The 15520-nt window shown below is 21.0% G+C and overlaps 1 protein-coding gene across 1 annotated transcript in view; it reads right to left on the minus strand.

Annotated features, from left to right (window-relative positions):
* The window catches only part of LOC112601734 (somatomedin-B and thrombospondin type-1 domain-containing protein), an 86402-nt gene that overhangs the window by 16331 nt on the left and 54551 nt on the right, over nt 1–15520 (minus strand). The window lies entirely within an intron of this gene.

Genomic DNA, 15520 nt, shown 5'->3' on the forward strand with positions numbered 1-15520 from the left:
TATTATTTAGTATTTACGCATCGTTAAGTGGCAAAGCTTTTTAAATAAAAACTTTAAATAAATAAAGTGTAAATCGAATAAGTAAACTTTTAAGTGGATGTGTTTAGTGCTGAGTAAATAATTTAACATTAAGTTTGTCTAAAAATAACATGGCCAAAATAAACAGAATATGTCAGAACATATATAGGTTACTACGCAAATTAATCATAAAGTGCACAAAACTAAATATTAAACACGAATAATATTCTTAAGAATGCCGTAAGTATTTAAAACCGATTAATGTATATTTTATAAATTAAATATAAAATATTGCATTCCTCTGTATTGCAGTAACTTTAAAGTAAATGTGCAGTTACATGAAGTTTGTTTACAATAAAATTTCAGTAGGAATTTTAGATGAAAAATTGGATAAATACTTGAACTAATTAAATTAAATGTTTATTTCTTATTTTCTTATTTTTTTTTTTTTATATTTTTTTTTTGTGATATTATAAACATTTTAATTGAATTCTAGAATCACATGAAGTTGGTAATTATTTAGAACTTCCCAATATTTATAAAGATAGTTATAAAATTAAAAAAGTTTTTGGAAATATAATAAATATAATAACGTTTTTTGTTTTATAAAATAAATGTTGATAACAACAAATAATCTCTAAAAATGATATCACCAACAATTTCAAACTATTTCAAAACTTAAACCATTTTTTTTTTTTTTATCAGCCTATTTAAAAATGTTCTTATTTCATGATAATATTTAGACATTATAATAATAATAATAGTAGTAGAACAACTATTTTTTTTCTATATGCCATAATAATATATTCATATAATAATACATGGAAAGAGCAAAAAAGCCATCTGGAGCAATCTGCTCTAAATGGGATTTTTTAACAGATACGGCGTTACTATTAAATTATTTTATTTTGTAAATTGCTTAGAAATAATAAGAAATAATAAATACAAATATTTTTAACTGTTATAATGAATTCAAATATGTTCTACGTAAATAATATAAAATAACATTATACGAAGGTTTATAGTATGCACATAATAATTAGTATTTATTAGGTGCCTATTGAAACAAACGATTTGTCTTCAGTATTTAAGAGTAAATAACGTATTCTATCAAGTATAACCTTATTAATATTTAAGTACTTAAATATATATATAAGAGTTTGTTTACTCGTGGTAACTAATACTTACATTATTATCGTAACAGAAGTTGGAAATGGAATAAAAATCTGTTTATAGCTTAAACTTATTGTATAATCAATTTAACAACGGTATATTTATATATTTATAGAACATAGGTATTATCATATCAAATTAATTCATATCGGTCGGCAGTAAATGTAGTCGTATATGTTTATTGTATACATAAAATCGTTAGCGCAAAAGATGAAAACTTTTTCTCTTTTATTTTGCTGTCTTCCTTTTTTTCGTTATTTCACTGCATTATGCTTATTTACTTCTTGCATTACTATCTAACACTCAAACACTCTAGAACTTTATTATTTTTTTCAAGAAAATAATAAATAATGAAAATAAATCATCCTCTAATGTACCTATTCAGATAGCTTTAGAAACAGTTAATCAATCTAACATTTTAAAATTTTACAAATTACGTTTTACAATATAACGTAATACTTGATATAAATTCCTTAGTTAAATTTTTTGTTTCAACATTCTATGAGTGAAACAGTAAAATTAAATTATTATTATATTCGAATCTTTACTTAGATTTATTACAAAAGTAAAAAGCTAAGTTTCCGTACATTATATTTGTAATATCCTATGGTAGTGGGTGTACTATGTATTCGCTTAGTGCTGAATTCTTATTTCTCATTTAATGCGGTATTATTCAAACATCATTATTGCTTTAAAAGAAACTTGTATATAAAAAATGTGATTATAAGTATAGTTCTAAAATATTACATTTTCTTAAAATAAATAGAACCAATACGATTCGTAAGAACTTTTTGGAAGAAAGATGGATTAAAATTATTCGACCAGACTGAAAATAGTACCATATTATACTCTTGTTTGCTGAGTTATTGTTTTAAACATTAAATACAGATTTTTTTCTAGTATAATTATTTATAGAAATTTGAATATTATATTCGTAAAAGAAACATCAAACTTATTGTTTATTCGGATGATGTTTTGTACTCTAAATTAATGTTTTATAAAAATTTTACTATTTTAATTTTAAATTCAAGAAAAATCTATACATCACAGATTAAATATGTACCCAAAGTTAATGAAATATATTCATTAATTTTGATATTGTAATATTATTCCTGTCAATATAGTATATGCCAACTGTTGTCTATTATACATATCTATTAAGAATTTAAAAATAAATACAAACCTTTTTTTTCTGATTCAGTATTTTAAAATTGTTGAATATATTATATAGAAAGGTAACATGTCATAACTTCCATTTCTTTTTCTTCTTCTTCTTCTTCAAAAAAAAATGATTTCTATGTTTTAACATAAATTTTATACAGAACTATTTTTCTAATTTCTAAAAGAAAAAAATTGTTTTTTGATGTCTTATTTTTAGAAATGTTTGTGAACTTTTTGTTTTAATAGAACATCAAGTTATTAATTAGTTAAATACGAAAACGTCAAAAACAAATTTAATTAATCTTAGATATTTCTAGATAAGTATATAAATAAAAGTTATGTATAATATTTCAAGTTTATTAATTATTTAAATAAATTCTTTAGTAAAAGTTGATTACATAAAATAAAATTAATTAGATAACATTATTAAACTTTAAACTTATATCACGTTTTTAATATTACGATTTTACATTAAAAAAATATAGAATAAATAACTTAATTGTTATAAATTTATATAATTTAATAAGTAGTACTTTCTATACATATTAATAAAAGTGCTTGCTTAATGAGAACAGTTGTTATTTACCTCATATGCATTTCTTATGTTTAAAACTGTTTTCATTAAATAAAATATTCGTTAATACTGTGAATATCAGTCTGTCCATTCATACTTTTGAGCATAATATTACGTTTTAATAAAAATTATATGTTGATACCATAATATTTGACATAGGAAATAATACAAAATAGGAATGGTATTTTTTTTTTTAAATGAACACAAAAATAAGTAGCTTTGACCCAAAATATACTTTTAATTGTATTTTTCTATAGCATAAACTGAACTTAAAATCAAGATAATTATAAAAATAAACTATTCACAATATTTTCAGTTATTAACCTATAAATTGATTATATATGGCTCAATTTTAATCTAAATTGAAATAGCATATGCACATTGTGACTTGTAGTACTTTATTTACGATTTTATATTTATTGTCAATTTCCAATTTAAAGTGCTATATCAAATTTTAATATAATATTTGTATTTTATAAAAGTTACGAATGATTTCCAGAATCAGATTGAAATGAGTTCGAATAAAAACATCAGACAAAAAATAAATGTATTGTCAGTCTCAAAATTTCCACCATAAAATCGTTATCTGAGTTTAAAAAAAATGAGGATCTTAAAAAGAAAAAAAAAGTAATATTTTAACTAGAATATTTCAATATCTATTTACATGTCATGCGAAAAATATTTGTAACTTTTGAAACAATGGAAATAAAAAAAAAACAACTAAATTAAGGGATTGAAACGTAAAATTGTAAAATATATATATATATATATATATAAACTGCGCAAACGTTAAACATACTCTGAATATTATATATATAAAATAAAAATTGCTATTTGTTCAAGTCTGAAGTTGTAGCTTATATGAATATATTGTTTTTTTAGAAATTTGCATATACTGTACCTTATAGTTAATGAAATAACCGGCAATTCGTGATTTTATTGCTTTTAAAATATAAGTTTTTTTTCATAGTATATCAAAAATAGTATATTAATTATTAGTAAAAACTTGAACCATGTAAATCGTAAATATTATTGTAAAATTTTAATAATATTTATGAGTAATTTATTGAATACATTTTGTATCCTTTATTCACTATCAGTTATCATTGTAAAAATCAAAAAAGTTGATGATTTGTTAATTACTTATTACTGCATATTATAACATATATTGTTACCAACGCCATATAAATAAAGTAATGTAATGATAAATTATTACTAAAGTACAAACTGTAATGCATACTTATTATTAAAAAAAGATGCTAAAATCAAATGAAAATATAATGGCGCCTGGAAGAGTAAGTGAATTATATTGAACTATTTACTATAAGGTCAACAAAGAAAATAAGAATAATATTAAATATCACTTGGAAGATACTGAAATATATGAAATATATGTTTAGATCATATTTTTACACACTTTTAGTGTATCTATATACACTCGCAGTAAAATTAATGCACAGGCACGTAGTATTACCTTTGCAACAATTATAATTGGACGAGGATGGCTACAGGGAAATTAAAAATTTTTCCCTCAATTCAATTTTAAAAATTATTTAAACCACAGAAATTTTTAATAAAATCAAAGTAGTTTTGATTATTTATAAAAACAATAAACTATATTTAATCATAGCTCTATTATGTATTAATTATGTTAAATTTACCATCTTTAATCAGAGACGTATAATCATTGTAAATTCAATCATTATAATTTATAAGTATTCATAAGTAAATACAATTTTTTTTTATAATATATAATTAATTACATAATCTTTTTATTATGATTTAATTTAATGAAAACTAAAAATATGTCAATGAAGATACACTACTTACCTTTTAATAATATATTAATACAATAGAAAGTTATTTAGCCTTTTGAATTAAAATATAGTTGATATTTAAAACATATTGTATAAATAATTGAAAATTTTTTAACATTTAAATATATAGAATTGACAGCTGTATAGAAATGTTTCTTTAAATTTTAGACCACACACGTACCTACTAATATTAGCAATAATTTCAAATAAAATCGTACGGTTACAGAATAAAATTACATAAAACCAATTTAATTTTTTTATTCAGGACAAAATTAACTGAAAAGCAATAATTCACCTTACGAAACAAGTCTAGTATAAAGTTTTAATATATTTCGTACGAGTTATAACCCCAAGGCCCAGAATCAAAAAGTTTGCCTTAAAAAATACACCTTAAACCTTTTTGTTATAGCCGACATCGCCTGTTGCATTTATATTACGCATTTAGAGTCAGATGTTGTAAATCTGAAACAAAAGGACTCCTATAAAACTATTCTTTTGTATTTTAAATAAATGCTTATTTTTAATTTGTATGGAGTCTATACATTTTTAAGAATTACATTAATGTATTGATAGTGGTTTTATTATATATAGTATAGAACACATTTTTTTAAGGATCGGCTTGCATAAAAAAAATAAAATAATAATTGTGACTTATTTAAATTTTACATAATCGTAATTTTTAGATAATAAATTCTAACAAAGGAACGATCTACAGGTTAATCGTAATCAATCGTTTTGTCACCGCTAAAATAAAATATTAAAAGTAATTGTACATATCATTATTTATATATTGGTTAAAAAAAAACTATAGAGTTTATAATTAATTACCTATATTATATAGATGCTTCAGTATAAAATTTACCATATAATCCGTTTTATATTATACAAAAATAATCTCGGTTGAAGTTTATTTGTGTAAATTATTTTTTAAGAAGAGTTAATTAATCAAACAACAGAAAAAAAAAGTTTAACATAATTCTGTGGCCATTAATTAGACCTTTAAGAGTGCTGGAAAAAGTTTGTTTATCCAAAAAAAGGTCATCACGGGATCATTTATTTATTTTTTAATCCTGAGAACTTTAATTAGACTGTTAGAATATTTAGATAAAATAAATCAACTAGAAAAGTGAATTATATCAAAAACAATGGTGCCATAAAAAAAAAAAAAAAATAATTGTATTTATAATAAGTACGTTTAATAACCAATGTAAAGTGGTAAACTTTCATGAAACAATAGATTACTCAGTATTATTATTAATTATAATTCAAGATCGTATATAATTAATTTAAAAAAAACTTGTAACATAGCACTATATAAATACGTTTACAAAAATACAAATTTCAGATTTATTTTTTTAAATATCATTATATTTTATTAAACTTTTATAAACATTTATAGGAAATAAATTTAAAAGAATCAAAAATATCAAATGCTTTTAAATGCTATATGGATAAAATTGTTGGACACAAATAAATAAAAATTCTTAAATCATCACTCCGATCCGAATCTAAAATATAAAAATATTTTAATTATAAGATAATAATATTATGTACGTAAATATTCATAAATTGTTGTATAAAACATAAAAAATGTTACAATCTGAATTAATCTCGCAGATAAAGTTTTAAAATTAACATGTACAACACAGAGATTAACAACCATTCAGAAATTATTGCAAATTATGTATTATTTGAATAATAATAAAATATAATCAAGATTTAAACAAACTGCATCTAAGGCTTGAATATAGTAAATATTTCTAAATAAAATAAGGTTTGTTGATTGTAATAGTGCAAAGGTATTCCTCAGTATTGTATTGTACTTAAAAATGTTCTACTAAAGTCGGAAATTGGAAACTCACCAAAAAATAAAGAAAAAATCGTTTTAAGAAATCGTATCAGCTAATAAAATACACGTTCAACAGTAGCACTAATCCTATGTTGGTTTATATATTTTATACTTTTTATTTTTAAACACGTTTTATTTGATGTATTTTCCTTTTGGAAAATGTTCAAAATTGAATTTCTAAAACGAAAATACATTACACTTATAATAGTATAAAATATAATGAAAAAAAATTAAACGGTTTTCAATTGAAATTTGTTTTTTTTTTACAACATTTATTTTTATATTACTTATGATTTATTTTATTTTATTCAAATGCAATTTCTAATGTTTGACTGTTCAAAATCACGAATAAATAACAAAATAATCAATTAATTTAATGCCACTTAATAAACTTAAAAATACAATGTCGTTTAAACATGATTATTTGTTATAAGTATATTATATAGTAATTATAATGAAAATAATTAGAATGATAGTAATCTTTCTAATCTATATTATTTTGCATTCAATTAAATCTACATAATTATCACATGACTATTTATTAATATTTAATTTGATATGATTACGATAATATAAAATGAGTTCGTTGTTATAGTGATTATTAAATTTACTGTTTATACTTTATATTCCATTGTGTAGGTTAACCTTAGAATTCTCTATGATCAATCCAATATTGTGTTTTTGTTATACACTTATATAATTAATAAGTACATGTGACATCCACCGGGTTAGTTAACAAGGAAATTATAATCCTGACTTATTTAAACGATTTATTTAAAATATAATTCCATTATTTTTTAAGAAATATGAATTAATATATTATTATTTAAACAAAAATATAAATGCTTTATTTAGAATATATACATTTAGCTTTAAGTTGTAACGTGTGTCTGTCATTTTTTTAAGTATTTAAGAATCGACCTATATTATTTTGTTATAATCTTGGTTATTAATAGTTTAATACTTATGAACTTATCACTTAGGTATTTACTAAATCAATAGAAATAGTTACAATGAATTACATTTCGTAAAAGATTCATAAGCATATTGAAAACTAATTTCACCGTTTTTGATCAAAAGTAAAAATTATATACGAAATATATCCATAGTAATTTAAATGAAGCAAGGATCACATCGGTATTAAATAAACATTTTTAAGTTATATATTATTGAAGCAGTATCATTAGATGTTTCCTTCTATCACGTCATCACGCCTTGTTTATATTATTTTAAAGTTTTACTCATTGTATCATTTGAATACAGATTGTAAATATATTAAAAAAAATAAATAAATAAAAATGTAATATATTATTGTTTTATTAGGTGTTAACTGAATTTTGCTTAATGATTTGATAGAGTAAATTAAACAGTTTGATTAATAAAAAAAGAATCAATGTAAAAAATAATATTGTGAAAATTTAAACTATATTATATAGAGCATTTACGTCTATTTTCCGTTTATATTGTATTTTTTTTTTTTTAATTTTGATTTTTAAATAAGTATATATTATTATAAAGCACCAAATTTGAAAAATACTTCCATTTTTTACAGTAAATTGTTGAGTTCATGTTTTTTTTTTTTTTTAATGATATGTAAATAAATCAATTGAAACTTAAACGAATAGTTTTAAGTTAGAAAACTTAATGATGTACTAAGCCACTATGGAAAGAATAACCCACAATAAAAGGTTTATGATGATTTGGAAATTTAGTAATTATAGTAATTAAATTTCAGTCAATTAACATTTTATAATTTGTAAACATTTTATAGTTAAATGTTTGATTAAATATAACATCTATTTAATTTGTTATATAACATAATTATTAATTAGCTACTCATTTAAAATTTGATGTAGTTGAATCAACACTTTTAAAAAAATATGTGCAATTTATATAAAGCATAAAACATTTTAACAGTTTTTCAACCATTCATACATTTTACCCATAAAATAAAACAATTTATAAATTATAAATGTGATTTTAAATAATTCTTCTAAAAAATCATATTATTGAATCGTATTCTAATAAATTGATAATATTTTTTTGTGATAAGAGTAATTTTCTAAACATTGAATGATATGCATATAGTAACATACAATATAACTATTTAGTGTTTAATAATTATATAACAACGGAATTAAACTTTATATGGATAAAATAAATTAGTAAGAAAGCTATATGAAGTGGAAGAAACTTGATTTCTCTTTTTTAACTCGTTCAAACTTTTAATTTATACAATTATAGTATACAGTTTGCTCAGTATTAATAATTTATGAACTTTGAGGTATCGGGTAAGATATTATTTATTTTAGTTTTAAATAATAAATTATATTTGCTATTTGAAAACTTAATGTTGATTAAACTTAAGTGTATCTCTACAAAAGAAAGGAAAACCAAAAAAAAAAATGAGCTTATGGATAAATTTATAATATATGGAGTTAGGAACAAATATTCAAAACAAATATATGTATATAATCAGCTAAATATTATAAATATTCAGTTATAATTCTATACATGCATGGTGACACAGATATTAAGGATTATAACGTAACAAATTCTATTAAAATAGTAAAAAAATAAAAATGTATAGTAAAATAAATAATAAATATGAAGCATGAATAGTTAGATAATAATATGATAAATAAATTGTATGAGATTTGTTTTTAAAACTTTGTAGCTTAAAAAATAAATATATTTTGATATTTGTGGCTTATCTTTATTTTGAAATTTAGTAAACAAAATAAAATACAATTAAAAATAAGTTTTATTATAATATATCTATTATATTTTAACTTAATTAACTTTATTTTATTTTTTTTTAGAAATTAAGACTAAAAAAAAAATCCTTTTTTATTAAATTGTGATACAAACAATAAAAGTTTATTTTAAATTAATAACATGATATTATAAATTCTATAATATTAAAATTTCAAATATTTCTAAATCCATCATCAAACTTTACTGTCTTTTAAAGCTTATTTGTGTAATAAAAATTAAAGTATATCTGTAAATTGAAATGAATAATTTTGCCCTTTCTCATCTATATAATGATCTGTATATTTTATACATGATAAACGTGTTTGAGTAAATGGCTCTGCTCCTTATTTTTATCATTGTTATCATTGAAATATTCAAAAGGTTTTTGCGTGCAAGGATAGTTTATAATTTATAAAGTAGAAAAATGATTGCATTAACTTATTTTTGTTTTGATATTTATAAATATGATTTATATGTTTTGTTTATTATACAAATGATGATGTAAATGCTCGAGTACTTCTATATTGAATACACTATTATTAAAGCTAAAATAGTAATATGATTTAGATGCAGAGTTTTATTTTCAACAAAAACTTTTCTGTTCAAATAATATATTATTTAAAAATGTGTAAAAACCATATTATTATTTTTTTTTTCAATAATTGTATTCATTCTTATTCTAGTATAGTAGTATATAATTAGGAGTATACCCAGTATAAATCATTTATATCATCATTTTTTAATTTCAATGTCAATACTTCATAATACATGTATAGCTTTTAACTATAAATGAAAATACAAATGAAAAAGTTCTGTCATTTTTCAAACTTATGATTAAATTGTAGCTCTAATCGATAAAAAAAAAAAAACATATTACAATATGTATTTTATTTTTTATCAATAAGCTATCGTATTTTTATCAGTTACCACACTATTTGTTTTTAAAGTAAACTCATAGCATACTGCACCAAATACAATATGTCTCTTGACTCTCAAGTTTTGATAACTGGCATATACCTATATTTTGACCAGATCTATCAGTTTCTTTTTTTTTTTAATTTGGTAATTGAATGACTATGTAAATTAAAATAATCTATAAGCATTTTCATACAAATACATAATTATTGCTTATAAATGGTTAAATATTTTTAAACAACTTGAATTATTTCATTGGTTTTATTACTGTTCGTTATTGAATGCAATTTAGACAGAAACTAAGACTTAAACTGAAAATTTAGACTAATTATTTTTTAAATAAGCCATTAATTATTATTTAATGTTAGTTATACCACTTTTCTAGCAATACAATTTTAAATTATAATTTATAATTTTATAATATTATACGGTTTAAATATTATAATATACATTTGAGCATTTTATCTGCATTTTACGTTTCAGGATGTGTATAGAAAGTGAGTTATTGACTTACTGGTATAATTTTTTTAATGTGTTTCAAAATATCTAAGTTAGGCTCTCGAATTTATCAAAAATATTATTTAATAATAAAATGTATTATACACAGCTATTTTTTGATGAATTAAAAAAAAAGTGGTTATTAACATTTAAAATTTGTGATACTATACTAAAATAAAAAAGTTAAAGGATAAAAAAAAAACTATAAATAATATATGAAGAGTTATTGACATGTTTTTTTTTTTTATTAAATCCATTAAATACAGATATATCCTTTTATAAATAACCCTATCAAAATGACTTTAAATAGATTTTATAACTTTAAACGGAATTCAAATCAAATGTTTTCAAGCGAATAGTGTATGGAAATAATTTTACTAGTATTTCTCCCAAACTCCTCATTTTATCATATAGTAATATTTTCATAAATGCTATAAAACTTTATAGTAAAGTAATTTGAAGAAACAAAAACAAAATTTTAAATTAAGCTATACGCTGTCTACTCAAAGAGAGAATTTTTGAAGTATAATTTATATATAATTATGAATTTGAAGATTTTGGCAAATGTTACATGTTAGTAAATGTATAATTGTAAATATATATGTTTTAATTATGAAAAAAACGTCTCCAAAGTAAGAAGTAAGAGTAACCATTAATATATTTATTGTTTGAACAACATTATAAAAGAAAACTTTTAACTGCATGATATGTTAAAGACAATAGTAATTTATACAAGCCTATATATAGTTTAACTTTATTTAATTTAATTTTAATAATATATTGTAAATAGAAATTATTTACAAGACATTTGAGTATTGGAAGGTTTAAATATTAAAAAAAAAAGTAATTATATTCAACTAAGTTTGCATAAGTATTCCCGTGTATTCATAATTTTAATTTTGGTTCACCTTATTACTTAGAGAATTACTAGAAAACCCCAAGATACACATAATAATATATAGATCAAATTTTCTACTAGAAACTTTAAATCTTGTTTTTTTATTATAAATAGTTTCTTTAGATACAAAAAAAAAGATAAGAAAATAGTTACTGTTTTGCTATACAGTAAGTCTCGAGTATATATGTAATTTTATTTTTAAAACGATTTTAAGCGGGGACGGTCTGTTGCCACTGATTAGATTTCATATGTTTAATGATACTTGATATTAGTGTTAGACTTTTTAAAATAATTAATTTTATTATTGGTATTGCGGTAAGTTGATTAAAATCATTCCAATAACATTGCATTTATTTAATTATTTAAATTATTATTATTATTAACTTTATTTTTAATATCACTTAACCATAGTCCAAAAAACAGTGTAAATAGATTCATAATATAAAACCTTAAATAGGTAATATTTCAAAACTAATCTACATATTTAAAAAATGGCATAACGTATAGAAAAATTTATAATAGACGTAACAATTCTATGTCTCCATTAGTAATATTTTTAAATTATAAGTTATAATAAAAAATTAATAATTATTTATTGTTAAAATATGTAATTTTGTCAAAATTCAAACTTCAAATGCCTATAAAAAATTGTGCCTGTGTATTTTTAATTTTTGTAAAAAGATATAATTACATATTATATAAGATTTTGTATTTAATTATCAAGAATTTTTATCTAGAGAATAATTTTGTATCAATATTTATACAAAAAAAAACCTAAAATAAGTATCTACAGTTATTCGTTCTACAGTTACAACAGAATAACAAAAATAATTGGAGGATAAACAGTTTATTTTACATACGAACATGCAATATTGTAAAAATTTAAAATTTAAATATTCATAAAAATTAATTTGATTTTCCAGTAGAAATTTTTTGTTATATATGTTGAAAATTTATAAAAAAACTTGTATTACATAGTATCAACTAAATCCAATTTTGTATAAAAATCACCTCCCCCCCCAAAGTTGAAAATCAAAGCATTTCTACTACTCCAAAAAATTATGTTAAATAAAAAAAAATACATAATTTTAATATCAATACATTCATCACTTCGCTTAAAACCTAAAATACAACATTAAAAACCGAATTAATTGCTTTGACTGAAATTTAAAGTAAAAAATGTAACTATAAATATTTGACAGCAATCAATATAATGGCTTAATAAAAAATATAAACATTTATGATACTTATACATGTAAATAATTCTATTTCATAAGTCAACTAAGTATAAAAAGACTGGTGTGAGAATAAGTAGAATACAAATAATATAGAACAGAGTATATTATATACAATTTTTTAATTAAATAATTTATTTTAAATATCAATATACATTTCCAATATAGCTGAGCTTAGTTTTATAATATTTACATATACCATTATATACGATATAATATATAATTAATAATTATATATTTAGAATATAAGTATATTTAATTAATACAATTTCTTATAGAACGAGTAGAGAAGATTTTGCTAGTTTCAAGTATCAAGACTATTTTATTCTCCTCTTTTTAAAATGAAACTGTCATCTCACCAAAAGGGATTCAAGTGTTTAACGAAAAAAACCAACGAACTATTATATCCATTGTACATTTTGTGGCCCGGAACAAGATACTATTGTTCCCAGTCTTGGTGTTGCCCAAGATCATTAGGTTCGAGGATAAATCGTAGACACTACTGACATCCAGTTCTGTTATAAAAGATTTTTTATATTTCTTCTTAACCTATATCCAACGAGCAGGAGCAGTCATACATCCGGTTGTTTAATACCGAAGGGTTGAAAATAACTAGCCATACCTTAGTTTTTTCTTTCAAATAATATCACCTTATTATTTTTACTTACATTGCCAAATAACATGAATGTACAGCAGTTATTATCATGGTTCAATTTACAAGCACATTTTATTTATGCGTATTTATGTATAAATAAATAAATAGATAACACGTTCGTGGAAATATACATATAATAGAATATAAAATATAAGGATACTTCTACGCGTGAGTTAAGATAGTTGTCGTGACACGTCGAGGAAAGGACAGCAGTGTTATTCGGATCGTGAATCATGACTGATTACGACCTTGTTTAGGGCGAGGCAGAGATAACCAGCGGTGTTGAAAAGAGAAAAAAACAAAAACTCGATAGAATTCTTTTACCTTTTCAGAAGCTCTGTCTTTAAAGCCGGTTCAAAGAACTCCATTGGAGGTATCCTATTTCGTCACACTTGGTTATACATATGGTACATACACACACACACAATATTCTCAAATAAGTAGTTTTTCCTGTCATTAAAAACAATTATAACATATAATTCAAGTTATAATATCTATTCATACGTATATTTGTTATAATATTAATATAAATTATACATAAATATATATATATATACAAACATGTCAAGTATTAATAAATAATGACATTGTTATTTGTAATAATTAGATAACAGATAGGTAATTCTTGGTAAAATATTATTCAGTTGTAAGCAAATTGTTTCGCTTATTTAGGTATACCAGTTAATTAAAAAAATATATAAACAATAAATTATTAATTTTTTGATTTAAAAATGAATATTTTTTCTCATGTTTGGGGTGTGAATAAAGTTTTGAGTTAATTAATATCATTTTAGAATTTGACAAAATTATTTTTTCTGTATCACAATGAGTACTGTAATAAATATTACTGCAGTAAATAATAAATACAATTATATTATTCAATTATATAGATGTAGAATTAACTATGATAAAATTATTTCATACATAATATACCTATACAATTATACCATATTCATAAATCTATTAGCATTACTTACGTATAATATTATATATACTTATAATACTAAATAAATTACGTAATAATTAAAATTTATAACTTATAACTTTGATTAAAGCAAAATATATATTATTAAAAATAGAAAATCATCCATAAAATGTACATTTATGAACATATTAAATTATAAAGTTTTAATCTAGATATACTTTATAAGTTTGTCTTTCCTTTTAACAATTTTCAATGAAATCTTTTGAAATGAACAACTTATTGATTACCTACCTAGTTGATATCATCTAAAATTTTAATTTTTAAAACAAAAACTTTTATTCTAAATTAAATTTTTGTTTGCTTGCTAACTTAACTCAACTTTCAAAATTTATATAATTTAATAACATTAAAATAATACTATACTTTATCATATAACTTAAATGTATTTAACATTTGAATTAATTTCATCATAATACTCTATTACTAACTGTTTTTGGTCTTTTGTTGACCAAAGAAAGACATATTTAGAAAACTTTTTTAAAATAAACATTGTTATTAAATAACAAATTATATATTAATATAATCTAATCAAACCTATTTTAATGTTATTTTTAGAAACAATTTTTTTTTTTATTATTATTACAGGAAGCTCTTGTTTATTTATTTGATTTTAATTTCTGTATTAATTAAGTAATATTTAGTTTAAAAAAATACATTATCTCTATAACTGAAGACTTATTCTAAACCTACATTTGTGGTACACGGTATATAAATCAGTTATTACTTATATGTAAATTATCATGATTATATGCGTTAAAATAAAAGATATGTAATTACCTATACTCTGTATAAACATTAAACACAAAAGTAAATAAAATTATAGTATCAATTTTATCGAAATAATTGCATACATAAATAAAGGTAGTATCGTTAGTACTATATGGCAGTGTTGAATAAGGTAGAGGTAATAGTAATCAAGTTAAATATAAAAATAAATTTAACTCAAAAAAAACAAAATTTATTCGTTAGGTAGGTACTTATATTT

The sequence above is a fragment of the Melanaphis sacchari genome, unplaced genomic scaffold (assembly GCF_002803265.2).
Source record: "Melanaphis sacchari strain LSU unplaced genomic scaffold, SCAv2.0 Contig7_pilon_pilon, whole genome shotgun sequence".
In the NCBI taxonomy this organism is placed as follows: Eukaryota; Metazoa; Arthropoda; class Insecta; order Hemiptera; family Aphididae; genus Melanaphis; species Melanaphis sacchari.